General features: G+C 41.5%; 1 long non-coding RNA gene across 2 annotated transcripts in view; it reads right to left on the bottom strand.

Moving 5' to 3' along the window:
• The window catches only part of LOC109283839 (uncharacterized), a 56,018-nt gene that overhangs the window by 13,284 nt on the left and 14,948 nt on the right, over positions 1-27,786 (bottom strand). For both annotated transcript variants that reach the window (XR_009460491.1, XR_002091105.2), the window contains 2 exons: positions 15,878-15,944; positions 8,183-8,280 (listed from right to left, as the gene is read on the bottom strand). This is a non-coding gene — a long non-coding RNA (uncharacterized LOC109283839). The remainder of the gene's footprint in view (positions 1-8,182; positions 8,281-15,877; positions 15,945-27,786) is intronic.

Below are 27,786 nucleotides of genomic sequence, written 5' to 3' on the forward strand. Positions count from 1 at the left end.
GGCAATTGCCTCACCCCCACCCCTGGTCCTTCCCCACCATCATGGTGGCACTCCATCTCCACCATAATTCTTGACGGGCAATTTGCTAGATGACAGTGGGGATGGAGGGGGTGGAGGGGACTGAGGGAATGGAGGTGGGGGGGTGAGGCCAGCACTGTGCCGCTACCACCTTGTGCCACTGCTGCCCCAAGGAGCAGGGCCAAGGGGGAGCAGGCTAGTGCTGCTGGCCTCACCCTCCCCCACCCCCGCTTTGTCCCCTCCATCCCTGCTATCATGGTGGCACTGTCATGTGTGTCTGTCTGTATGGAGCACTATGATTGGTTGTTTCAGTAAGCATTGTGATTGGCTGCCAAGATGACCAATCAGAGTGCTCCAAGAGCATTACGGACCGATAAACAGACGGACTAAGCCCTTATATATATATATATATATATATATATATATATATATATATATATATATATATATATATAATATGGTAAAAGTGCAAAAGTTCTTGCAGGGGCTGAGCCCGATATTCCTGTTAGCAACAAAAAACACCATATCACCAGAGATCAAAACACTTTCCCCATGCTCCTTATGGAGTTTGATGTGGGACCAACTGTCTGTGGGACCAACTATCTGTATTCCACGTTGCAGGGGGTCTCCTTGATGGTCCACCATGACAAACTAGTCTACATGTTGTTTAAGGTGAAGTGTCCAAATTCAAATATGCCACATGCCCCAACCAGGAAGTAGAAGAGCTGAAGGGCATCACTGGAACAGGTTGATATGAGTCAGTTTTAGTGGTTTTCCAGAGTCATCATCGTGGCCTGGTCTAGCAGGGAATTGGTTAGGCAGATCATACACCTTTTGGCCACTTGATACAGGATAGAGAAGATGTACATAGTCTTGGAGATGTCTCAGTTCAGCATGCCAAAGAAGGTGCAGAGGACAGCAAAGAGCAGCTGAAGCTGGGGGCAGTCCAGGAAGGAATGGAGAAAAGTCTCCTCCACCTCCTCCTTGCAGAAACAGCAGGCTTCTGATGCTGCTGGGTCTAAGTCATGGACAAAAAGTGCCCATGGCTAACGCCCTACGCAGCAGCCACCAGTGGAAGTCCTCAGTGCTGTAGGTAATGGGTAGATTGTATAGAACGTATCAGGCCAGGCAGGCTTGTTCTGGTGTTGTTGCTACTAAGTGCTGCCTTCAACTCATATCAGGGCAGGTGGTGAGGACATGGGCATAACACATTTTGACTATCTATGTATTATACAATGTCTTCCCAGACAGAATATCAAGGCAGATTCCACCACTCTTTTTCTTAGACATGGGGAGGGACAGCAGAGTGCTGGGACCACCACCGTCATTACTCTCTATAACTGGGGAAACATGCACTGGAGATCCCACGTATTAACAGGAGATCTTCTTAGTGAGCTGCCACTGGGGAGGACTTCTGTGGGGAGATATTTTTTTAGAGTGGCAAATGCATCCATGGGGAGGATAGCTTTCACTTCAGCCAAGAGGTGCAAAGCACAACAGACAGAGTGCAGGCCCAGCCAGTCAACCAGGGCTTTGGCCAACAGCCAGGCAGACTGAGCTGAGATGAAGAGATGGTCAGCTTGATGATATATGTCTGGACCAAGGAGGGAATGAGGCCTTAGGAGGCAAGGTGTCCACTACTGCAGAGCCAAGTTATGGATGAGGGGCTCAAGAAACAGAGAAAAAGAGAAAGGAAGCAAGCAAGCAAGCTTTCTTATGGGGCAATTCCATTTTTCCAGTCAGCTTCAGCAATTTACCAATAAACATATCGTGGAAATGATTATCTCTTTCAGTGGAAGTTTTTAGGTAAATTCTCATGCTATTATAAAATACAAATATTAGTTCAACCAGAGTTATGGGATACAAAACAGTTATTAATAAAAATAAACCCATAATCAAGTGTTTCTTTCTGGCTTTAAAGAGCTGTAAAAATGAATATCAGTGCAGTTTAAGTTTCTATAAGAACTTTCCTTAATATTTGTATTATATAGGCCACAAAAATGTTTATAATGCTCATAATTATATAGTACAGCAGGGAAAAGCACATTCTTGCCAGAGAAAGACTCAAAAGCTTCTGGGATTTGCAGTTTTGGCAAACATTATTAGTTTCCTAAGAGTATATAATATTGTTTTCTGCTGCTTCATATGGGACAGAAGACACCTTTTAAATGACACTTGTTCAATTATGGAATATAATGACCTGACAACTTCCTGAAAAAGCAATAAAGACATAGCAGACACACTGCCCCCCCACCCCCTGCCCATCCCCAATTAAAGATCATCCAAAAGCAGTGTTGTCCAATTCAATTAGCTCATAGGCCAGATGAGTGGCATGAGGCAGATCCATGGGCCAGATGTGCTGCATGGGGCCATATTATCTAGCCAGCATGGCTCCCCCTGGGTCCAAAAATTTGGTAGTGGAACAAGCAACAACAGCTCTTAGTTGCCACAGATCCAGGGGTGTGGCAATGAACATGGGTGACCTTCATCACACTACTGAATTTTTGGACCTGTGTGGAGAACTGGCTTCTTGGGCCAGATCAGGCCTGTGAGCCATATCTTGGCCACCCCTGTCCTAAAGAATGGGAACAAGTGGAACTGAAGAGGTAACACAGATGGTCTTCTATTATTTCATAGCACTTGCTTTTTTTTTTTTTTTTTTTTAATTTGAGACGCAAGGTAAAGTAGCTTGTGTCAAGCTTTGTGCTGCTGTAACTATTTTTTCATGACCAAAGCTACCCAAAAGCTTGCAGAATATCACAGGATCAGCCCAAAATTACGTAATTTATATTCCCATACTTCATTCCCAGAAACAGCTGGCCCATTTCTAATAAAACAGCAAGAACTTTTGTTTGTGGTAGGCACAGGCATGAAAAAATTCTGACAAATGATTAAACTTTAACATGGTTAATAGCAACTAAAAACCAGGGCTTAGAAAGGAAACTATTAGGCAGCATTAACCATAGACTTCATTACCAACTTCACCTATAAGATAAATACTGTCCATTTTTTAAATGTATTAATCAAAATGGCGTGTATTGCATCTATTAAGTAATAATGAAAAATAGAGTGTTTCTACTATTTTCCTAAAATATAAGCAGTAGCAAAGTCAGGATTAGATTTTTTTTTTATTATTTTTTTTTTTTTTTACTATCACTATGTTCAATCAGGATTTTTTAATTTATTTTTTCTTCCTATTAACTGGTCTTTATGTTTAATATGTGATTGTCTGGATTCCTAATGACATACAGCACAATTAGGTCTACATTATGAATTGCTTCCTTCCTTGTTAATTATTAATCTGCAGCTTTATAAAATGTAGGAAGCATAATATTACTTACTATTCACCTGTGGAATTACATAACTAACGCCTTTCATTTATTTTCAACAATATTTCAGTCTTAAATTTTCCAGGCAGCTATCCAGCAGGACAGTCATTTTAAGATAGGTAATAATCTGATTATTGAGGTCCCAGTCATGAAGCAAGATTCCTTTGGGAGAAGCACTGTACAAACACAGAAGGTGGCTTAATCCTCTAAAAATCTTAAAATCTAAGGATAAAACAAGAGACAATATTCTGATCTTAACTGATGGAGGAATATAAGAAAACAGTGAGGCAGCGTTGGTCAGTAGGCCAAACAGTAGTCCTAGCGGTGTAGTGATGTTTCTTTGTCCACATTACAGCAAAAGAAAAATATAGGGGAAAATGTAGAGAACAATGAAGCAAGTTTGTCCCAAGCCAGGTGAGCATTTCTGAGATTTTGACAAGTGAATGGATTGTGCTGATCAGAAGTGAAAGTTATCTTTCAGTAGTGAATGAAAAATAATAGGTTAGATGACGAAAGACTGCGAAGGGCATTGAAAGCTAAAACAAGGAGCTATGTTTGATTCAACAGAGAAAGGAAGAACAACTGCACAAATGCAAAGTGTTTGAATGTTAATTGTGCAGACGTAAATCGGACATTAACAGATTCAAACTGCATAAAACAGCATGCAACAGCCATATCATAGCAAAAATATATCTATAAACATAAGGTAAATCAGTTAAACTTAACCTTTTATACCCCAAAGCATAAAAAGGGTAGGTGAGAAAGGTACTTTTTGAAAAGATTTACAAAACCTAGTCACCCTTCTGGGGAGCTCCATCATACCCCTTTTTCAAACATGAGCTGTTTCCTCTGAAAAAGGAAACAGCCCATTTCCCTCAACCTCCCAGCACCTCCCTAAAGTATCATCTTCAGGTGTGAACCACACTCGACCATCTTTTGCAGATGAAAGGTCTCTTTCATGCTTGAATGATTTTGGTATATCTATCAAGCATACCTGACTTCTCTATACAGGAAGCTACTTAGGGTAGGAAGCTGAAAAAAATCAATAAGATGCTCCAGTGTAATAGGCCATATAACCTTAATTCTTAGTTTGTTAATATACATTTGCTTTCAAAAGCCTAAAAAAAGGTTATAAAAAAGTAAGAGGTCTCTAAAACTAATAGGGAAGAGATTATCAGTGTATGACAAATGAATATTAATTCTCAACATGGGCAGGTTTCACAATGTGTGCATTGCATGTTTACTGTCATACTTGTTTACCATGATAAACTAGACTTCTTTGCAGCAAATGAACAGCGTAAACTGATTAGACAAAGTGAAGATGAAGCATTTAATCAATCTAAGAAATTATTGCCATTAGATCAATTCCTATGTCCATCTGTCTTATAGAAAGGAGGCCACCACTTCATATCTACAAAAGCTGACCTTCCACAGAAAATACTTTCCCAATAAGCCAATTTATTTCACTCATCATTCCAAGACATAGTGTGGCTTAGTCTGTTAGGAAGATTTCAGTGCTTGGAGCATTGCTTTTGCAAGTCTTCCCAAATTCATTAGAATCCCTCTTGTGACTTTGATTTCAGCATAAGCATTTACTTTCTGATTTTTTCCATTAGTGTAGATGTGGGATTCTGATGCTGACAATGGAAGATAGCTGGATCACAGGATTTAGTTTACAATGAATGTATACATATTATTTGAGGTACACTATCTTAGATCAGTGGTCAGCAACAGTTAACAAGTGGTGGTCCCAAAACAACCCAGTCTGGGGTGGGCGATCACTTCCAGCCCAGCTGTTACCATTGCCATTTCTCCCTGCTGCCTGGCTGCAAGGCAGCCAAAGGTCCCAGGCGCCATGTCCTACATAAAATAACTCTGTGGGCCAGATCCAGCCTGCAGGCCACAGGTTACCAACTGCTGATCTAGATGATGTTTCGGAGATTGGGTCTATTCATGTTAATTATGATTGGCAACAATCACTCCAAAAAGTTTTGTCTGGAGTCAGAAATGCTACAATCCACAATGGTAAATTCAAAATAAAATTGGAGCACTATCTGGAGAATCAGTGCAAGGAGAACAGATATAGAAACTCTTGGAATTTATAAGAATTGAAGGAGTTTTGGAAGAATGAGAGGAGAAAGTATAGTTGGGTGCATATCCTTATCTAGCACTGAAAGTAGTTTTGAGTTCATTTCAACCATGAGGATGAAGGAGAAACAATCCAGGCCCTTGTACACCTGATGAAGGGCCCTTGTACATGTGACAAAATTGCCCCTTTTTGTGGTTTAATTGCCTTTTAAGCAATTTAACTGTGTAACAATGTACATATGCGGCAGCATGTTGTGATTAAACTTTGGAGCTGTATTCACTTGTGGTGGTGTATTTCGATTTAACTGACTTTTTTACGTATCAAAGTAAAACACATCCAATGTATTTTAGTTTACCATGTAAAAAATTCCAGCGATATTCATCACAGGTACAAGGGCCCATACAAGAACACTGCTGACTCTTGGAGATGGTTGATAGATCAAGGAAATTATTCCATGCCATAAAAAGTTGTCTAAAATTTCTTCAAGCTATAAATCTGAAAAAAAAATTCTCAATGTGCACATAAGTTATTTTGGAATAAAAATTCTCTAAAGATGTCATCTGCACTGAGCATGGTACTAATGGGCAGACTGCGCACAGGCCATCCCTACAGAGCCTTTTTCATCCTGGGTCAGAAAGGTGCACTCAGGACTGTCTGTCCAGATGCTCTTGACATCTAGAAGCCCAAGAACCAAGCAAAGGGGGACCAGAAGGATGGTAAGATGTTTCAAGGGAAGCATGTGTTCAGCCAAAACTGAGAGGGTTTCATAAGAACATAAAGAAAGGAGGACAAAAGCAAGCATACCCAGTTGGACATACAAAGTTTTCACTAGCAGCTATAATCCTGGCATCACTAAGTTTTGAGTACTTCCACTTCAATTTTCATTTAATCTAGTCTTGAATGTAATTATTTATACAGTATTGGTGTACTGGGGATATAGGGATTTACAGACTGATAGAAAATCCAACACCTGCAATAAACAGTTTGCAATCCAGTTAAGAATTACTGCCTTGAATCCCATCTATATTAGATAAACTAGTTGCTGACAATGGTTATCAGACCCTCATAATTATTGTTGAAATCAGTCGAGTTGCTAACAATGTGAGACAAAACCTTTTTCCCATTACTAAAATCTGATGACCAGATTTTCCATCATACTTTCTGTGATGGTGCTGGAAACAGCATAGACTTAACTTATAATCACAGACCATTTGTATTACTGGTCCAAAAGGACTAGTGTGGAAGTCACAGTCACAAGTGTCAGCTGATTACTGTAGAAGAGGCTTCAGTGTGCCAATGGTCTTTAATTGTATGGTTTCAGAAGCATCTTTTTTTTTTCTCATAGCATCACAGTATTTAAACTTCTCATGTATGGAGGCTGAACTATCACTTTTGAACTATGTCAAGGATTTCATGTTGTACTTCATCTATATAAAATGGAAAATGTGAGTTCTCATTACCCAACAGTGATGGACAGACCCTTAGATTTGTCATGTTCCCAAGTGGCAAAGGTTGATGTTTCAGGATATACATGAAATATACATGATACATTTTTTAACTAATTATTTGTCAGTATATTAATAAATCACACTGATCCCTGCAAGGCTATCTAAATTTAGCAGGATCATGAGGTGTACTACATAATTAATAATCTTAGATTGGATGGCTTAAAGGCAAGCGATTTCCTGCTCTTACACTAAGTAGAGAGCATTTATCATTGTTGGCCATGTAAGGAATTGCTAGCACATCTATAGTTTTGGCATGTATATAGGTGTCCTTGTCATTTATAGTGCAATATGATCCATCTAAAAACAATACATGGGGTTACATGTTCAAAGTCAGGCATATGTTATTGTACATATGTATGAATTACATATACAAATGCAAATATGAACACATGTAGCTGGCTAATGATAAAACCAGCAAAAGGCCTTGATATGACAGACATGAGTTCACATGGTCTTAAGTGGCTTTGAAGGCATGGAAATATCTGAGTAAAAATGTATCCATTGACTTCTTAGCCAAATACCTGAATTGCCTCCTATCAACCATCTATCAACCATCTCCAAGAGTCAGCAGTGTTCTTGGTAAAATTCCTGTACTCTCTTGACTTCTATTAATCTGGTCCCTTATGGGTCTATTTCTTCTTAAACTTTCTTTCAGAAGATCTTTATCCATCCTCCAGTTTTCTTTGGGGGTCTCAGGGTTCTACCATAAGTCACCTTCTCTTTTCTTCTCCACATTATTTTTTAAGCAATCTCACTTAGAAAAAAAAGTCTATACTAATGCCCCACAGATCTACCAATCTGCTCCAGACCTTAATCCTACTGTCCAAAACACAAGCTCTCTAATAGAGCTACAGAGAGCTAGCCAGTATCTCAAGTTCAGCTTGCTAAAACAATAGTCTCAATGTTCTCCTCAGGTGCTTCATGATACTTCCTTTCTGAAATGGAGAACATCACCATCCTGTCACTCAGGCTTTATATAGACCTCACCTTCAAGTTGGATGTCTGTCCAGATTACTCAATGCTATGTCAAATCACACAGATTTTTTCTGGCTTTCGTTATCAAGCATTTTAATTACTTCAATGTCTTTCTCTCTGGCCTCAACAAATGTAATCTTGCCATACTCATATCCATCACTTCAATCAATCACTCCTTTTTGAATCACTTCCCTGGTTTCACCTTACTCTTTTATCATTTGAAGCTGTCTTCACTTTCAAGGCCCTTCACAGTTCATCCTCACCTTGTCTCATTACAAACGATTGGCTTCATTCCCCAATTAGCCCATGGTGCAAGCTTCAACCACATACTTTGGTGAACTTCATGCTTGGGAGTTGTTCCCTGTAAATAAAGCAATCTCATTTATATCCTTAAAATTCTTCATTTTTCATATGCCTATAATAAAATCAAGCACACACTAGACAACAGTTTAATTTGCTGGGCCTTCATGCTGAGTGATCTTGTTTTACTGTCCCCTGTGCTCTGCTATCTGTTTTATACTTTGATTTTAAACTATTTTGGGAAGGGACTGGCTTTTTAGTTCTGTGGTTGTGCAGTGCCTAGGAAAGTGGTTCTTAACCTTTGTAGACTCAAGGCCAGGGTCATCCCAAGCAAGGGGCGAATTGGGGCGACGACCCCGGGCTCCATGCTTTGGGGGGCCCTGCACTCTGAGAGGACCTGTGGAGTTGGGCAGAGTGGCTGTGTCCCTCCACTGCAGGGCCCGCCTAGTGTTGGCGATTCTGCAGCACAGCCACTACTGGCTTTGTATCCAGCTGCTCACTGCTACCCGCCCTCTCCTCCCTGGCCCCCCATTGCATCCGAGCCCTGCACACACTGATTTGCCCAGGGCCCCACACCCTGCTAGGATCCTCTCTGCTCAAGGAAGCCCTTGTTAGACTTGAGACACTCCTCAGAAAATGCCAGCTCTTAGGTTTTCACTCATATTTTGGACTATGGAATAGTAATACAGCAATTTTCTTATTAAAAAGACCTCAGGGAGACCATAACAGATGAGGATGTTTTTTAACACTATGGATTCCTATTTGAAATTCTTGGGTTCATCTTGTGAATCACATTTGCACACCTAACAGTGTTACTATTGTATGGAATCCCACGGCACCCCTGAAAGGATCTTAAGGCACGCCAGGGTTCTCCTTGGCTGAAAATCATGGGCCTAGGACAACGGGATTCTAGTCCATCAGTGGAGCCCCATCTCCTGTGCTGTAATAACTCTAATGATATATTGGACTCTCACTGACTTCAGTGGGTTTGGACCAGGTGACAGTACATAAAGGCATGTAGTTAAGCCTTTGTAGGATTAGGCTAATACCTTTACACTGTCAATTAGGTACATATACATCCTGATATTGAAACATAGAAAGATTAAATATGAAAGCACTTTTCTGATAACAGACCCGATCAAATAAATATAATCTGATTCAAAATCCATGGGAAAGATTATTTAAGTTAGCTACAAAGCAAGCCCATATTTAAAGCTGTGTAAGCAAGCATTTTAATCCTCAGTGGTTTTCTTTGAGATACTAAATATTTACCCTTTCAGGCTAATATTGCCAATATTTTTACTCAGCCTATATTTTAAAAAATGTAAGCAAAAGCTGAGGTTTTTTGTTTTTTGTTTTACTCGGAGTTCAGGAAACATTTTTAATTTAAGTTAGATGATTGTTAAAACATAGAGGCAAGGACAGCATGAAATAATAGGAAAAAATATTAAAAAGTGATGTAATTTACATTCAGACTGAGGAAGAAATATGTCTAGGGAAGAAGCACTTCCCAAATAACACCAAGCCTTTGTGCAATTACTGAATTCTTCCTTTTGCATACATGCAAGAGGGGACCAGCAAGCCTGTCCTGAGGATTCCCAGATTTAAGTGCTTTTCATTACAACCCTAACATAGAAAACATGGATATTGTAATATATATTTAAAAATCAGGTAAAATGTTTTGTACAGACCTCAAGCTGGATGGAAAGGTCATGAAACAAAATCTGATATTTCTGATGATTTTCAGGTGAAGTCTCTTGAAAATAAATGGTTGAAAGATATAACTCAGCTCCAGGATAATTTGGAAATTATAAGGGCTAATTTGCAGAGTAAATAGACAAGATATATATAAATAGCCAAGATATTTAAATATCTATTTAAGTATACAGGAAATAAAGCTGTGGACACTAGCAGAAAAGTGATACCTGAGGCATAAACTGGAGTAGATCGTACTATGGCAGTGGTGTAAAAAAGGTAGTTCAATATAGGCTCTGCATTAAAAAGCAGACATTTGAAATAGAGAAATTTATCTTTAATTTATCAGAGGATAAATTTGCTGTAGTTGGATAGAAGCCAAACTTTTAGGGGGTTCCATCACAGCAGTTTGATTTACAATGGGTTAATTCATTCTTTTGTCTAAGGCCTATGAATACTGAAAGACATGTAGCAAGTCTGCTGGAATACAAAGAAGTTAAAGGGATCCTGTGAGCTCATTGTAACAAAGCAAAATATGATACTTTTTCATTACACTCTGTAGCACAGGATACTTCATGTATAGACCACTGCTTCCATCAGTTATGGGCCCTGGGTGGGGGGGCTGGGACCCTTTTTAAATATTTTTTCCTATTATTTATAGACCACTGCCTCCATCAGAACTAATTAACAACCAGCTGTAACTTCTATAGGCATATCCACACATGCAAGCATGTGTGCTTGCAGCAGCTCAAATAGAAGCGGTGCAAATTTGATCCGGGGCTTTTTGCCTCAGTGCAAGTGCTTAGACATGCACTTTGTTGTGGAGCAAAATTGTGCCACTTGGGGCAAAATAACCCTGCCTGGATCTGCAGCCAGGGGTTGCTAGAGCCTGGGTCCAACACCTGTGCTGTCCCGAGCCGCATAAAAAGCTGCCCTGTCCTGGCCCCATCCATATGAAAAGCTGCCCTGGCAAGCAGCTCAGGGCTACTCACTCTTCAGAGCTTCTGGGACTCGGCCACTTGGTACTTGGGGGCACTGCCCCTTGTGCCAGCTGGACTGCTGCAGCAGCATCCCAAATCCATTTTTGAAAATATCCCCAAATACATGTTTTTCCACAATTAACACAAAAGGCCACTCTATGCATGCGCACACACACACACACACACACACACATATAGACAGAGAGAGAGTGTAGCAAAACCCCCAGTTTTTTTCTTTTTTTTTTGTATTTATTTTAAAATGCATTCCCTCCCCTTCCCCAACCATTTCTGACCTTTTCTCTCCCTCTCCATTCCCTATAGATAAGTATAAGTGAGCTCAGACTTAGGATAAGCTTTAAACTTTTTTATTTTGGTAACAAGTTTTTGGTTTTGGATATCAACTGTTTTATATTGTATTATTATTCGGTTTGTACTGATTCTTACTGTTGTATATTGTATTATTATCATTTTTGTATTTATTTTTATTGTTTCATATGGATATTATATGGTTTAGGCCTGTGTTTGTAAGTGAACCAAAGTCATGTCAAGTTTCCATTTTATATGTCAAGCCTCCATCTTCTGTCCTCTGCCTGGGCATCCCATATTGCAACTGTATGAGTCACGTACCCCTCCCATGTAAATTGGTTCCCCAATGAATGAGAATGATTGGGAATAATTGAAATACAATGGTAGCAGGCCTCTACTGACTGGCCTGTAACGATTGGGCCATCACCTCACATTGATTCATCCAGGAACCATGGACCTCACCCAGGAACAGAGACAAGACCAGCATTTGAAAGACAAAAGACTGCAAAACCAGCAACTCTCACCATTACAGACACCCGAAATTGCACATCCCTGCATGAAGCACACATGCTCAGTAAACTAGGGGTTGACCCTTGCCTGGGCATGCCTCCTGTCACTAGGATCACACAAGGTCTGCCCCTATAAAAAGGGGCAGTGAAGACAGACCCAGTGGGATGCCCTCTCCATATGGACCAGCACCATGCCACACTACCTATCCACCCAGAGGCCCTGCCAGCAACCCCCCTCTGGACAACACCTACTGGACAAGGACCTCTTTACAGCCTGGATAGGTAGATATTACCTGCACACCTCCTCCTACAATTTGGGCTCTCTCTCTCTCTCTCTCCTCCTGGACTTCAGTGGACTCCAACCCCTGCATCAAGCCTCTCTAACCACTGCTGCCAGTGTGTGTGTGCGTGCAAGGGAACCAATTTGACATTGTGTCACCATCTCCCCTGTTCAATAAAACCATGGTCATTTGCAACCCTGAGTTGGGTCATGTTTTACTGAATCCCAGTCCCTTCCTTATCTTCAATTGCAGCCTCATTCTCTCTCTCTCAGCTCCAGTCCCCACCCTCTCTTCTAGTTTACCGATCTCCTCCCCATTCCATCTCCCCTTTTCTGCCACCCCTCAGGCTCTCCTTGCTTTCCTGCTGTCCCTGCTGTCTCTCAGCCTATCCTGCTCCTACTGCCTTTTCCTTGTGACTTTCTGCTGCCTTTCTCTGCTTTCCTGCTGCCCTGCCGCCTGCTGCTTTTCCTGTGATTTTCTGCTGCCCCTCTCTCTGTTTTCTGGCTTCCCCTGCACCTTCTGTGATCTTCCCATGCCCTCCAGCTTCCCAGCTCCTCTTAGCTGTCCTGCAGTTTCCTCCAGCAGTTGGAGCCTTTCTCCAGCTTCCAGCACCTATTGCCACTCCCTGCAACTTCTCTAGTTGCCCTGGAGCCATCCTATGGCTCCCCACACCCAGAGCCACTCTAACACCCACACTTTCCCTTAGTCCCATTTTCCGCTCTCCTCAACTACCTTTTCAGCTCCCCCATAGCTCTGGCTCCAGTCCGGCATGCTTCCCTGTTCTGAAGGCTTTGGGCATTGTCTTTTAATCAATTAAGATCAATTAACCTAAAGTTGCCCCTGAGCCTCAATTCTTCAGCCCAGGCCCTTCTAGTCTACCAGTTCCAATCCCGGTCCTGGTAACTTTAACTCCCTATACTTCTACTTCCTTACCTTAACCTTTCCCCAGGTATCCCAAGTACACCAAGCACATACATACATACACACACATCACAACACCCAACTTAGGAACTCACCCGTGTGTATGTGTAGGTTGGGTGATACGTGCATGAATCAGTGAATACACATACATAGATATCATTGTGTGTGTGGTATATGAATTAATAATCCACATATGTGTATTGGATGTGCAGGTGTTGGTAACTGGTTCTGTCTAAATTTGGTGTGTGTAGCATGTATGGGCTTAAACTGGTAATAGGTGTGCATGAACCTAGACTGGTTATTTTGAACGTGTGTGTATCTGAGTTGCTAGTGTGTGTGTGTGTGTGTGTGTGTGTGTGTGTGTGTGTGTGTGTGTGTGTGACATGTATATATATGGCATTGTGTGCATGATATATGAATTAGTGATCTGTGTCTAACTTTTGGGGTGTATAGTGTATGTGCTTGAATTGGTGATAGGTATGCATGTGCCTAGGCTGGTTTGGATATGTATGTGCCTGAGCTGGTAGACAGTGTGTGTGTGTGTGTGTGTGTGTGTGTGTGTGTGTGTGTGCGCGCGCGCGCGTACCTAAATGATTTGTTTGTGTTTTGTATATGTGCAATTGTACATGTTTTGTATATGTGCAATTTTACACCACGCCCTCCTGTCTAACAGCACAATATTGAGATCCTGAGCATTGGCCTGACCCCTCAGGGCAACAAGAGAGAGGGACAGCAGTCAGTTGGGCAATTGCTCATTGGTATATTTACAATATTAAAGCAATGTGGAAGCCTACCAGTATCTCTATCATCATGATAAAATAAATTCTAAATACCTATATGTGTTGATGTGTACTTTTGGTTTCCTTTGCACATGAAGGGTGTGTATTGTGGGGATGTGGTGTTTGCAGGAAGGGGGTGGGAAGGGGTGTGGGGGAAGATGGGTGCATGTGTGTGGAGGGATGTGGATTGGTGTGTGGGTAGGTGTGGCACAATTGCTGGGGGGACTGTGCCCCCACAGGGTGCAGCACCCCCATACAGCACATGGAATGTGCTTCCCCCCTGGAGGGCCACGGTCCCTATCCCCCACAGGGACCCAGCTCCCCCCCCCCCCAGGGTCCCAGGCACCCTGGAGGGCTACAGCCCACCCCCCCACCCAGTGTCCCATCTCCCCCTGGAGGGCTCCAGCCCCCCTTCCCAGGGTCCCATCTCCACCTGGAGGGCCCTGCCCAGGGTCCCAGGCACCCTGGAGGGCCCCAGCCCCCCAGCCCAGGGCCCATAACTTACCTTTAGCAGCAGCAGCGGGACTGGGGCACTCTGAACCATGGCAGCAAGACCCGGCGCAGCATGCAGGGACTGTGCGCTGGGCCCAGGTGGGTCCTGGGGCCTCTCTGATGCTGGGCTGGGCCCTTGGTGGCAGGACCCAGCACGGCAAGCTGGGACCACATGCCAGGCCCAGCTGGGTCCTGCTGGCTGTAGGGTCCCTCTGCCACCCAGTCGGGCTGGACCCTTGGTGGCAGGACCTGGTGCAGCATACAGGAACCACGTGCCAGGCCCAGCTGGGTCCTGCCACCCCTCAGGGCTCCTATGCTGCCCGGCCAGGCCAGGCCCAGGGCAACAGGACCCAGTGCGGTGTGGGGAAGTTTCCAACATGGGGAATTTTTTTTGTTCCCGCACATGGTTCTTGCCCCACCTCAAAGAGGTTTGAGGTGGGGCAAGAGGTATGTGAGCACGTGTCTAGAAATGCCCTATGTGGCAGAAGGCAGAGTAAGCATAAGGAGTTTCCAGCATTTTATCCAAGATGCTTGGAAGGAAGTTTTAAAGAGCAGGGAAGGACAGACAGGAATAATAATAATAACAACAACAACAACAACAACGTGTTGGAGAAGAGGGGACAATTTTTAAATTATTTCATATGCCACACAATAATGTTACAACATTCATGTCAGAATTTGCTCTGTATATCCTGGTTTATATTCACACCAAAGGCCTCTGCAATAGCATTGTAACTTAATGGTTTCTAGTTCAATATTGTCTGTTTCTCATGGAAGAACAAATCTATATGACCACCACAGCATAGATGACTTGCATTGTTAATTATAATTACCTTCTTTATAGGACTTATTTCAAACTCTTTATTGAGAATAGTAATTACTTTTTCACTTGTAGATAAAGCCATAGAAATCTAAAGGAGGCTGAACTGCCACCCTTTTTATGATCGGCATAATTTTATGCCATAAAAATTAATAGAACAAAATCCATCTTCAGATAAATGTAAACTTTTCTACACATCTTACTCATGTGAAAAATTTCCTCTCTCTTCAGCCACAAGACCACAGCTTCTTTCAGCTATATTTTACAAAGTTTTTTTTTCAAGGAAAGGATTTTTCCATAAAAGCAAGAAAAACGGTTCTCTTACTGTTGGGATTTTCTTTTAAATACTTCACTGCTTGACTTAAGCGCAGTACCTCTGAATATAAGGGTTTAGGGAAACTAGTACTGTAATAGGATCAGATCTTTTTCTTAGCTAGCAAACACAGTCAAATGGGATTTTGACCTCACTTGTCCTGGTTTTATACTAATATCACGACTGAATTTATTGGACCTGCTTCTAGCATATCCAACACTGTAAATGGGCTGAGAATCAAGCCATTACTTAAAATAGTATTATTTCAAGGATTTATACTGTAATATGATAATGAATGGCTAGATGATCCTGAGACCTGATAGTTCATGGAGCTTGTGTTCCCAGCTATGCTCACCTATCCTATCTTCAGGGGGCATTAAAACAAAAATCACAGATTAGTGAAATATATAGAAACATAAATGAATACCAGTTGTCAATATTTTTACTTAAAGTACTGCAGACATCTTAAGAAACTATGATTCCATAATACTTTTAGAGCCATGTATTTAGTGATATCAGCACCTACATATGGAGTATCTTATATAATTGTGTAGTAGCATACCTGAAGGTGATGGATTGAACTCTTTGATGTCTTCCCCTCTTTCTTGTTAGGAGGTTCAGATCAGGCTCTTCAAAAAAAAAAAAAAATCCATTTTAGAGCCTCAGGAAAAAAGGGTAAGCTTATTGTGTTATGCAGTCAAAAAAGAGGGATGTATTTTAAAATAAGTCAGAGCTTAACAGAGTAGAGACAGGGAATAAAATTTGGTAGAAGATGGGGAATAAAAAGTGAATAAGAAGAAAGGCAAAAAGAAACAGCCCTCCCCAAAATAATGTATAAAAAATAAAGTAAGGGAGTTAGAAGAAAATAATGGGAGAATAAGAAATCTTTATTATAAAGAAAGTTAAATGATTACAGTTCCATAGCATAATAGGAAGAATAGGTTTGCCTTTAGAGTCTGTACCTATAAATCTGAACATATCCGTTTTAATCCTGTGGTCATTCTGATACTTAAACATTCATTTTTTTTATCTCCACATGGATAGGGTTTGAGAAGGAAGTAGTTAAAATATAGTGCTTCCACCAAAACATAAAGGGAGAGTACAAACCAGCACACACGTGTGTTTCCCCAGGGACAAATAGCAGGGGCACATTATTGTGCCCTTGCTACTTGTCCCTAGTGAACGCCTGTGCATGTGCACTGTGGCACATGGCAAGTTGCCCCAGGTTGGGTAGGGGAGGCTGGGGCCAGCACCTGGGCTAGCCCCAGCAGCCTTACCTGGGATCCTAGGGACTCCCAGGGCTCCAGCAGCAGTGATCTGTCAGCAGGGATCCTGGGCAGCAGCCGAAGCATGGCCCTAGCCATCCAGGCTCTGGTTTTGGACAGCACATGCTGCCATCATGTGCACTGCCCCACTTTTTTGTAGTACTAGATTTTTGACACTGGAATATCCTGGTGTCATCCCCCTGCACAGCAAATTAGCAGTGTGGGGAACACCTGCACATGAGGCATCACAGACAGGTCTGTGGTACCACAGACCACATATGCATGCTCGTCTGGCCGCAACCAAAGTTTCTAAAAATCATTAATTTTTGAAGGTTCAAAACCTTTTGTTTTTGTAACTGAACTGAAACAAATTAAACAACCAAAATATTTCCATTTGAACATCTGGAGTCAATTAAACATGGAACTATAATCTCCCATGCTGTTGCTATTACTTTATGGAATAGTAATCTAATTCAGGCGCTGGATACTCTCAAACTTCCTGAACACTGTTATTATAAATGACCGTTTGCTAGCATTTATCACTTCCATGTGTCAAAAGTAGCCCTCTGAATGGTGAAATATACAGAGGAATTCAGGCAAGTACATAGGGAGTATATGAAGCAGCTACTGGTAGAGCAATGACTCTCAAGGACAACACATCTTTTTGGGCACAGTGGAGGAAATTGCCATGCTAGCACATAAAACTCAATTGAGAGTCACTTAAAAATATCATATTTTCTAATGCTTGAAGATTTCAAGTTGTGAAATTCTAAAGGAAATTAAGGGGATTTTTTTTTTAAACATTTTGTTTAACCTGCCCCAGCCCTGGATTGAAAAATAATTACATGGCAGGAGATAACCACAAAAACAGCAGCATCTGGGCCCCAGGACTGAGCATGCCCAGAACCTCTGCTGTAGTTGTTGCCCCATGCATTTCTACTACCTAGGGTACAGAACTACCCAGTTATAATACTGCATAGACTATTTTCATCCAGTTCTTCTTGTATTAATTTAGTCAACCTCATGGAAAGATTAATATTAAACTTTCTTTTGGTTGCTCTACAGCAGGGGTTCCCAACATTTTTATGCTGTGGCCCGGTAAACAGTGGCCCAGAAGTGGCCATGGCTCAGCAAGCCACGGCCCAGCAGTCACAACCAACTGCAGCCAGAATTTCAGGCCATAAGACAGGTAAGGATATGCCCAGCCCCCGGGTGGGGGGATGGGCCAAACCCTGCACCACCATGGGCCCTGCAGAAGGAGCCATGGCCTCTCTGCCCAGCTTGGGGGGCCGCAGTTTCCTGGCATCAGGCTGTGAGAACCCCTGCTCCACAGTCTGCAAATATAGAAGCCATAAATCAGCTAAGTCATTTATGAAAACACAACATTACTTATTGCCACTACATTTAAGTTCGTTGTTGTAGAATTTATTTAGTGTGGGGCAGATATTTTAGCTTTGTTTTGTTTCCTGCAGTTTGGGGAAGCTGTGCATGTTTTCACTTCTTTTTATTTTTGGGTGTTGACTGATTTATAGTTTTAGGTTCACAATCAATACCAAGTACATGTTTAAAAAGCAAATCCAATTATTACTCTAGGAATTTCTGGGGAAAAGATCTCCTGTTCAGATTTTTTTCAGAAGCTAAAATCAATGATCTACTTTAGGTCTGGAGCCCAAATAAAGATTTACTGGCTAATGATGGAATTCACATTTATCATGTAAACAAGATTATGTGTAGCTAATGCGGAGTTAGAGGAACAGCTCATATCCAAAACTAAGGTACTTGGCATCTATGCCAATGATCTGAAGTACCTTTGGGCTGCTGCACACCCCATGCTGAGGATGTGATGCACAGATACATGTTCATGAAATTAGTTGCCACTTGCAACATTCCCATGGTCAATCATTTATGCATATGGCTTGGCTGCACTTTAAATGCTACATTCTCTCCAGATGGATAGGGAATAGCAGATTTTCTACCACCAAGATTCTGGTTAACTGTTTTTTAATTGACCCTGAGTCAAAAGAAGGTTAATGTAATACAAAAAAAGGCCTCATTTTCTGAGATGCTGAGCACTTAAAGCATCCACTGACTGGGGGCTAAGCAAACCTACGTTACAATATACTTTTCACAGGGCATGTCTACATGAGGCATTTACTGCACAGCTGACTAAATTAGCTCCACAGTAAAGTCTCAGCATCTACACATGCAGCCCTATTAAGCTTCAGCAAACTACTAAACATCACTGAAGATTAGTATTTATTAACATAAGTATTATCCCATAGTGGGTTTATTTAGTGTGCTGCAATGCACATGTAGATGCTGATGGGGCTGGCTGGGGCACGAAGGGGCTACATGCCAGCTAGTCCCACACTGGAGCACCCTCATACCCCAGCCAACCCTTCTGCAGCATGTTAAGCCAGGTCCCCTGCCAACTGAGGCTGCTCCAACCTGGCACAACATGCTGCAGTCCTGGGTGTGTGTGTAAACACAGTGCCCAGGAGTAATTAACTCCAGCAAAGTACACCTGAGTTTATTATATCACACTAATATCACATGTAGACATGCCCACTAAATTCTTGTTCAGGCTGATTCAGAAAAAAACTGCCTCCTTTTGTTTTTTTCCTAATGACACAGAGTTTGTTTTTGAAACCCGTTACTTCAGCTGCAAACATTTTAATTAAATAAACACCTTATCTGACAAAAAATAGCACCCTTAGTTTGAAAGACATCTAGGCTAAGTACAGAGAGTTAAAAAGCCTGAGGCTAAATCAATTCAATCTTTGTAGGTTAGTCTAAACTGCATAGATTGAACCGATAAGCAAGTGAACAAACATTCACTTTTGATTCCAGAAATTTAGCCACATGCCTGCAGCGGCCCAGGCCAGAAGCCAAGCAGGGCTAGAACATGCCTCCCTGCTCAGCAGGAGCAGACAGCTTGGGTCAAAGCTAGTCCAGCCACCCTGTGAGGGGGGGATTTGTGGGGGAGGTGCAAAGCATCCTGAGACACTGTGGGAATATGAGTTAGCTTGAATCTAGAGTGGGTCTGGCATAGAAGTTCAATAAACCAATTTAATCTAAATCAGTGAAGTGTGATACTACATCCATTCAGGTTTATCTCAAACCAGTTTTGGCTATTTTTAAAATCAGTTTATGTGCAGTGAACTACTGTTGCATTACAGATTTGAACTGGTTTCCAATCACTTATACCTGTTTATATGTAATTTCTGTCCCTACCCCTAGACTCTTAACACTAAAAGCAGTTAAATGTATGATATTCCATCACTTACCCATATATTTTAATACAGGAAAAGGTCATTATGTTTAGAAACTGTAAAATAACTGTAACCTATATTTAAAACAGCCAATCATCCTGATTTTCCCCCAATATTTCTGGTTTTTTGGGTAGAGAATCCCAGTGTTCCCATAAACAATTTTTAAAAGTTTAGTTAGTTAATTTTCTTGTTTTTTTCCCCATTAACATCTGTATCTGACCACAGATTCAGATTAATTGATTGCCACTATAACATGTACACCATATACATATATCATGACTTCTGCCTACCCACATTCCCCTGTTCTGTTCTCTGGTAGAGAACTAGTAATAGTTAGCAGTAGTCAAGCTCCTCTCAAAAAATTTTATTAGACAAAAATGAAAGAGTTTTTGAAAGAACACTCAGAGCTCTTCAGGGCTGGGAAAAGACTAGTTTAATGAGGAACTGTACAAAAAAAATATGTCCATGACTTATGAGGAAATCAAAGACAGAGACTTTCAGGTTTTCAATCAATTCTGAAAATGCCTGAAGTTATACTTTGTATCTCCAGAAAAGTGCCTGAGTTGCCATACAGGCAGACAGACCTTACTGAACTCTTCAACTCCCTAAACCACTTCCTACTTCCGACCCCAGCAGTTTCTCTCTTTGTCGTGGGGTTCTGTCTACCACAAAAGTGTCCTTGCAGTTTTCAGATTCTCCATGCAGCCTCTAGGTAGGAAATTTTCTGTCACTTGGGAACTGTCCAGCCTTGGTCCAGACACCTAAGCACTCTTGGAGATTCAGTTTCTGATCTCAACCAGATCTTTCTGTCTGCCAGTCCTTATAGCCTAAAGCAAGCAGAAGTAAAAGGGTCAACTTTCTGTCTTAAAAGTGACCTCCTCCTGTGCTTCACTAGAGGTCCTGTTTCTCTACTGTGCAAAACCCAGCACAAGTCATAGTATAATAAGGTAATTATGCACAATGACTTGTATGTAGGTCATATATCAAAGTGGGATCTTTACAGTTAATGTCATAGTAAACTTCTTGCTAGTGAGTTAAAAAAAAATCCTGAGCCTAAAATTTCTACACTTAAAAATGAAGCTCTCTCTTTTGAATGAATTGTGCTGTAGTCATCTATACCAGCTTCAAATTTGCTCCTCTTCATTCCCATTGTGTGCTTATTCACACCTTTCTGAAGTCAAATTCATATCTACTCTAGGAAACTACAGCTGTGCAGTGACATTTCAGTTGTCTTTTATATATATTTTCACTAGCTGTTAGTAGAATTTGACCATATCTGTTGTCTATCTTGCAACCTAAATGATTTGACACCAGATGCCTTTAGTGTTCAGATTAAAGACTTGTCTTTTACATAAACACATGAGTTGAGTAATGAATTTAAATTATAAGGCTATCTTAAACAAGATGCTTTTCTATGCATTTGGTTGGGCAATTATTTTTCATAATGTGATCTCATTAATGAGGCTTAAATCTAAACTTAAGAACCATAAAAATATCTTTTCAGATGGATACCCACTAGTAATTGAAACAGCAAACACTGAATCTAAAAATCTGAATTTTGAGTGAGTTGGTTATATGCCAGTTGCAGAACAAGTCACTTCCATCCATAATTCACTCCTTGAATATATCTCATTTGTACTAAGGGAACCAGATGTCCTGCTTTCATTTAGTAGATCCTGGTTTTAAATGCAAAATATGCTTGTTTCTAACACAATCAGCTGTCACCTTTCTAAATGTAGATCTCTCCATGAAGCTCTCCATTTGTAGTAAATTTTACAAACTATTATTCCAGCCTTCATTTAATTATTATTATTCAACAGCCCTCTAAACAAGTATACAATTTAACAGCTTACATCCTATTTTTGATAAATCAAATGAAGGTCGCTGGACTAACAACACTAACACAAATGAATAAGATCATTCATGTAGTAGCTTGTCTGAGCGCATCCAAATGAGCATGCACATGTGGTTTGCAGCACTGCAGACCCAGTTGTGGTGCCATAAACCACACCTGCTGCACATGTATGTGTTCATTGCACTGCTAATTTGCATCATGGTGGGGGGGGGGGGTTATTGCTAGGATCTCCAGAATGACAGTTCCAGCATGTGCCACCCAAAATGCCTGGATTGCCACTGCTGGAGCTCCAGGAGGTCTCCAGGACCCCAGGTAAGACTGCTGGAACCAGCCCAGGTGCTGGCCCCAGCCTCCTCTACCCCACAAGGGGCAACTTGTGATACACCAGAGCATGTGTGCACAAGAATTCCCCAGGGACAAGTAGCAGTGGCACAATTATGTGCCAGTGCTATTTGTCCCTGGAGAAATGCATGAGCATTGCCATCTGGACTCACCCTCTGACTTTAACAGGATAACTTATTTAAATCAAGGTGTGCATGTGTGTGAGTATTTGAAATATCAATTCTAATGATTATAATGCCACTTGTCCATAGGAAGTTTTCACTGCAAATATTTTGGGAAATGTTCTCAGTTAGGAAAAAAAAATAGCTTATGAATCAAGTGGAAAATGAATTCAATGTAAAAAATACTCTACTTGTATAAATATCAAAGAGTGTGTCTACATGAGACGCTTTACTGCAAAGAAATGTAGCTTACTGTTCAGTAAGCACGTGCACAGTAAACCATGTTAATTGTGAATAAATTTGCTACCTGCAAATGCAAGTAGCAAATTTACTTGCGATTAGTAATTGTGCAGTAGTGCTCATGTAGGTGCCTGATTGGGAGCAAATCTACTCCTGGTCATCCATTCACCAGGGGAGAGATTGCTCCCTGCTCCCAGGATCTGCTTGCTGCTGGGGTGGGTTTTACCACTGGATCCCAAATGGGGACTATGTCCCCCTGGCCTGGCAGCAGGGAGCTTCTAGCCCCTTGCTCAGAGATCACAATCGGGGAGCAGGGAATGGGAAATCTTTATCTCCCAGCCCTCACTTCACCATCATGATTGGGGAGTGGGAAGCTGGGAGATTCTTATCTCTCAGCCCAAGTTCTGTGGTCATGGGACTGGTGCTGGGGGGATAAGAGTCTCCCAGCCCAAGCGCCATGATGGCAGAGCATGGGCTGGGAGATAAGGATCTCCCAGCACTGACTGCACAACTTCAGAGCTTGCACTGGGAGGTCCCTGCTGGAGGGGGCTGGGGAACCTGTTCCCTGCCCAGCTCTGTGATCATGTGGAGCTGGAAGGGAACAGGCCTGGAACAGCTTATTCTCCACTCAGCTCTCCAGCCTGTTCCCTGCCCAGCTCCAGACTCATCGAGCTGAGCAGGGAACAAGCTTGACAGCCTATTCCCTGCCTAGGTCCATACTCATGGAGCTGAGTTGGGGAACAAGCTTCCCAGACTGTTCCCCCCACCCCCCAGCTCTGTGCTCATGGAACTGAGCAGGGAAAAACTCCACAGCCTGTTCCCCACCCAGATCCATGCTCATGGAGCTGAATGGGGAACAACCCCCCAGCCTGTTCTCCATCAACTTCACATTTGCAGAGCTGAGCAGGGAGCAGGCTCTCCAGCCCCCACCTGGCAATCATAGAAACGGGCCTGAAAACTCGCAGGTCCCAGTCCCATACCCCAATCTGGTGATCAAGGCATGAGGCTTGGAAAGAGTTGCAGTGATGTGGTAGGTCTCAGCCCCCTGCCCTGATCCCCTGGCAGGGCAGCTAGCAGCAAGCTATCTGCTAGCTGCCATACCAGTGGATGGGACAGGGGGCTGTGACCTGCCCCTCTGCTGCAGTTCTTTCTATGTCCCCTGCTGCCAACCAGGTTACTGGTGCCAGGAGCTCCCTGCTGCCAGGTCAGGGGGGCTCTGTCCCCTCCCCAGCAGCAGGTAGCCCTCTGGGGGCAGGGTACAATGTCCCAGTGCTGGCCAGGAGACAGCTGTCTTCTGGCCTATTCCTCCCTGCCAGCCCCTAGGCTAGCACCCCAGGGGAGCCTTGAGCTCCCTCTGGTGGCAGCAGGGGCCCATAGTAGGGCCCCAGAAAGCAGTTTGTTACCATTATTAGCATATCTGCTACTGCTTCCCTGCATTCATAAATGCCTGGCCAGAAGCATTTAAGTCGCAAGTACTTTACTTGCAAGTAAACTGATCCTGGATCAAATGCATGTGTAGACATGCCCAAAGTGTATACAGTTTTTAAATGATTTATCCTAACAACAACTCAAGAGATAAGAAGTGATTATTATCCTATTATACAGAACAGAGAAAATGAAGCTCAGTGTGGTTACATTACTTGCAAGAAGTTAAAACAAGAAAACTAAAGCAGAGGGAAGACCAGAACTCAGATGTGTAGATTTTCAGTTCCACACTTTACACCAAGCTAGCAAGTCCATGACTTCAATGGGATTATTCATGTCCTTAAAATTGAACTGAAATTATTTATTAGATTGGGGGTTAACAATCATACCCTCCTTTCTTCTGAGAAAGCAGATATCTCCTGTTTCATCCCTCATTTTGCATGCTATAACAACGATTCTTATTTCCCCACAGCTCCCCTTTCCCAAGGACATACTAGTAGCCATTGCTGTTTCCCGTATTTTTTCAGTGAAAAAATACAACAAAACTTGAACATCCAATAAGCATCTGTTACTCCATGATCTTGCTCATGTTGACCAGTCTGCATGCTGGGATGACAGTTCCAATTATCTTTTCTGTCAGATGCTGGGTGGATTGAATAGAAACTCTTCTAAAAAACATTTAATAAAATCATACTCAATTCTTGTCTGAGTTATATGTAAAATAAGGAACAACATTTTAGCTACAGGTTTCAGACTTTTAGAAAAATTTCAATGCTGGCATTAAAATTTTTTAATGTTTTTTGGATGTGGGTGCTTAAAATCAGTGTGAAATCCTCCATTTGCTTGTAGCACTCACATGACAAAGAAGAAAGTAGAGAGGCATATATGCTGGTTAAAGGCAGTTATATTATGACAGGTCACTTAGTCCTGCTCTTTGTAATTGAAAAGCATGTGCACCAGCGATTTATTTGAGATATGACGTATGATGAACAAGTACCAAGGGACAAGATTTCTGAGAGTACATGGCTCTTGCATCTCATAGAAGAAGGCAAAACAATATCCAACAGTCAGACACTGAAGCAAGACAAATTCTGACTAGAAATATGGTAATAATGTTCAACAGTGAAGATAAATGCTACTGAAATCCTCTGGATCCGACAGATTTTCCAATACTAAAGTTAAATCAAAAATGAATACCTTTCTAAAAGCATGCTATAGCTCAATCGAAAGGTTTAGGTTTGAAGCAGAAATTACTGGATAAAATGTTGTGGCCTGATTTATGCTGGAGGTCAGATGAGATCATCATGTTGGTCCCTTTTGGCCTTAGAAATCTGTAAATTACACTACCCAAGATTTATAAAAACAGCCAGCATATTACTGAAAAACAAGCTGCAATTTCTCTCCCTTGACACCAGGTATTCATTGTTTTCCCCCTGTACTTTTTGTATATTTCCTTTTTTCTACATATCAAACTCTGAAGCTTTCTCAAATTCCTCTCTGACCACAGAAGTAATATCCACAATTCAGAAAGCAAAAGGCAATAATGGCCCTCAGTCCTAAAAGCAGAATAATCAGATGCAGGCAAACAAAACAGCAATTACACTGTTTCATTTACAGTCTCAGAACAGATCATTTGAAGTTGTACCATTAAAAAATGAGAGCAAGAGAAAGGAAAATAAAAAAAAACTGCTTCCCCAGCATTATGGTTAACACTTAGGTTTACCTTCAATTAATATTATTTTAGTTACCTGAAAAATTATGTCATTCATCATACCAAAAAAGTGCATTACAAACAAGAACATTTTGTACAAGGAAAAAATAGAATCTATGTTTATTATTTGGATACCGCCACTACTACAATAATTTAGTTTTCTAGGCAATGACCAATTTTTGAGACTGCTAGATATCAAACGGTTCCTAGCTATGGAAAATCAGTTCCAGAGTCTATAATTTTATGGATGAATGGATACTTGCTACTGCCTTGTTTTAGTCTTCATCCATCTTGAATGTAATTTTATATTGTTTTAGAAGTGCATTTATTCCCCTTCCCTTTGAGTGTCTTTTTCCTCCCAAAAAAATCCACTTTTCATATGGGGTAGCTCCTTTGATTTCAATAGAGTTGCGCTGAATTATAGTAGCTGAGTTCTGACACTAAAAATGAAAATAGTATAACTGTACTGTAACTCTGAAAACCTGTAATGTACAGCCAAGCCCTCTGATACCACTGAATTTCTACTGAAAAGAACACCTGTGGATAGACATCTCACAAATCTTATAAATGTTTTCACTCAAAAAGGACACTCCTTCAGAAAGATTGCACTCTTGAAAGAGATATCTGGATATCATGTGAAGAACTGCTGCATCACGGAAGGAAAACCCCCATGAATTGCACACCACTGGTTATGACATATCATCCCTCCCTGGAACCTATACGGAAAATCCTCAAACAGTTGCAACCCCTACTAGAAGATCTGATTTTTAAAGAGTTCTTCCCAGAACCACCCATCCTACCTGTTAAACAAACACTGAACCTCACTAACCTCATCACCAGAAGCAAAGTTCCTATGGCCCAAAACACACAAATGGATCCAGACCATGCTATGATAAGAAATGTAAAACCTGCCAACCTCTCTTCACCACCCCTGTAATTACTACACCCCACAACAGAGCCATCCACATTCCTAGATCTTAAAGCTGCACCTCCAGAAATGTAATATATCTCATGCAATGCACCAAATGCCCTGATGGAAAATATGTAGGAGAGACCAAACAACAACTGTGTACCAGAATGAACACACACTGGAAATCTATCAAAGACAAGAATACCCAATTACCTGTGGGGACACATTTCTCACAGGAAAACCACTCTCTCTCCTATCCCTCAGTTTTAATCCTCAAAGAGAATTTACAAAATACCTTTCACAGATGAGCCTATGAACTTCACTTCAACCACCTACTGGATACAAACAATCACAGACTAAATATAGACATTGGATTTATGACACATTAAAGCTTGCTTAATGTCAGACTCCCCAAATATCACTCCACTATTTACCAACTACATTCATACCCCTTGCCCCCACTCCCCAACCTGTCCCTCACCCATTGACTCCTACTTACATTGTCATTGACTGCCTTTCTTGCATGCATACCAGCCTCTGGCTTCTTTACTATTCATTCCATCCAGGAAGAGCACACAGCAACTTCAGATGCTTTCTCAGCCTGATGAAGGGTGGTTTTGCCCAAAAGCTTTCAAAGAAGAATCTTTTCCAACTAATTGAGTGGGTCTGATAAAAGATATCAGACAAAAGAACCTGGTCTTCCTATGTCCTTAGACCAACAGAGCTACAATCTATACCCCTATACCATGGGAGAATGAAATTTAATGTGAAGCCTACCCAAAACAAAACAAAACAACCCACAGCATGTTGTGTCAATTCAACAAAATTAAATATTTCATTATTTCTGAATACGGATAAGTTATGGATGAGTTCTTAAGAAGAATTTTAGTAGTTCAATTGTTTATCCTGGTTTTAAACAAAAACTAGTTGAATTATTGGAATTTCTAAAGGCATGGAAATTCTGGCTTTCATTCAAACCTAGACCCCCTAGGGCTTACTTCTCACTGTTTAGCTAAGACATTTTTAGACCTAGGAAACCTCAAACTCTCTCACATAGTGGGTGTTAGGTTCATAAAATGGTAAGAAGTTTAAAATGGCTCTCTCTCTTTGGTAAATAGGAATGGAGATAGAAATATCTCTTCACTCCAACCACTACAGATTCTGCACATAGTGGTTCCTTCTAAATGGCTTTCCAGAAGTTAGGATATATTTTGCATCTCAGGTATTCTTGACTAGGTTACACTGTTATTACATTAGGTCTAATTAAGCAACCTATGATAGGTAAACACT

This window comes from Alligator mississippiensis, chromosome 3 (genome assembly GCF_030867095.1).
Source record: "Alligator mississippiensis isolate rAllMis1 chromosome 3, rAllMis1, whole genome shotgun sequence".
Classification (NCBI taxonomy): Eukaryota; Metazoa; Chordata; order Crocodylia; family Alligatoridae; genus Alligator; species Alligator mississippiensis.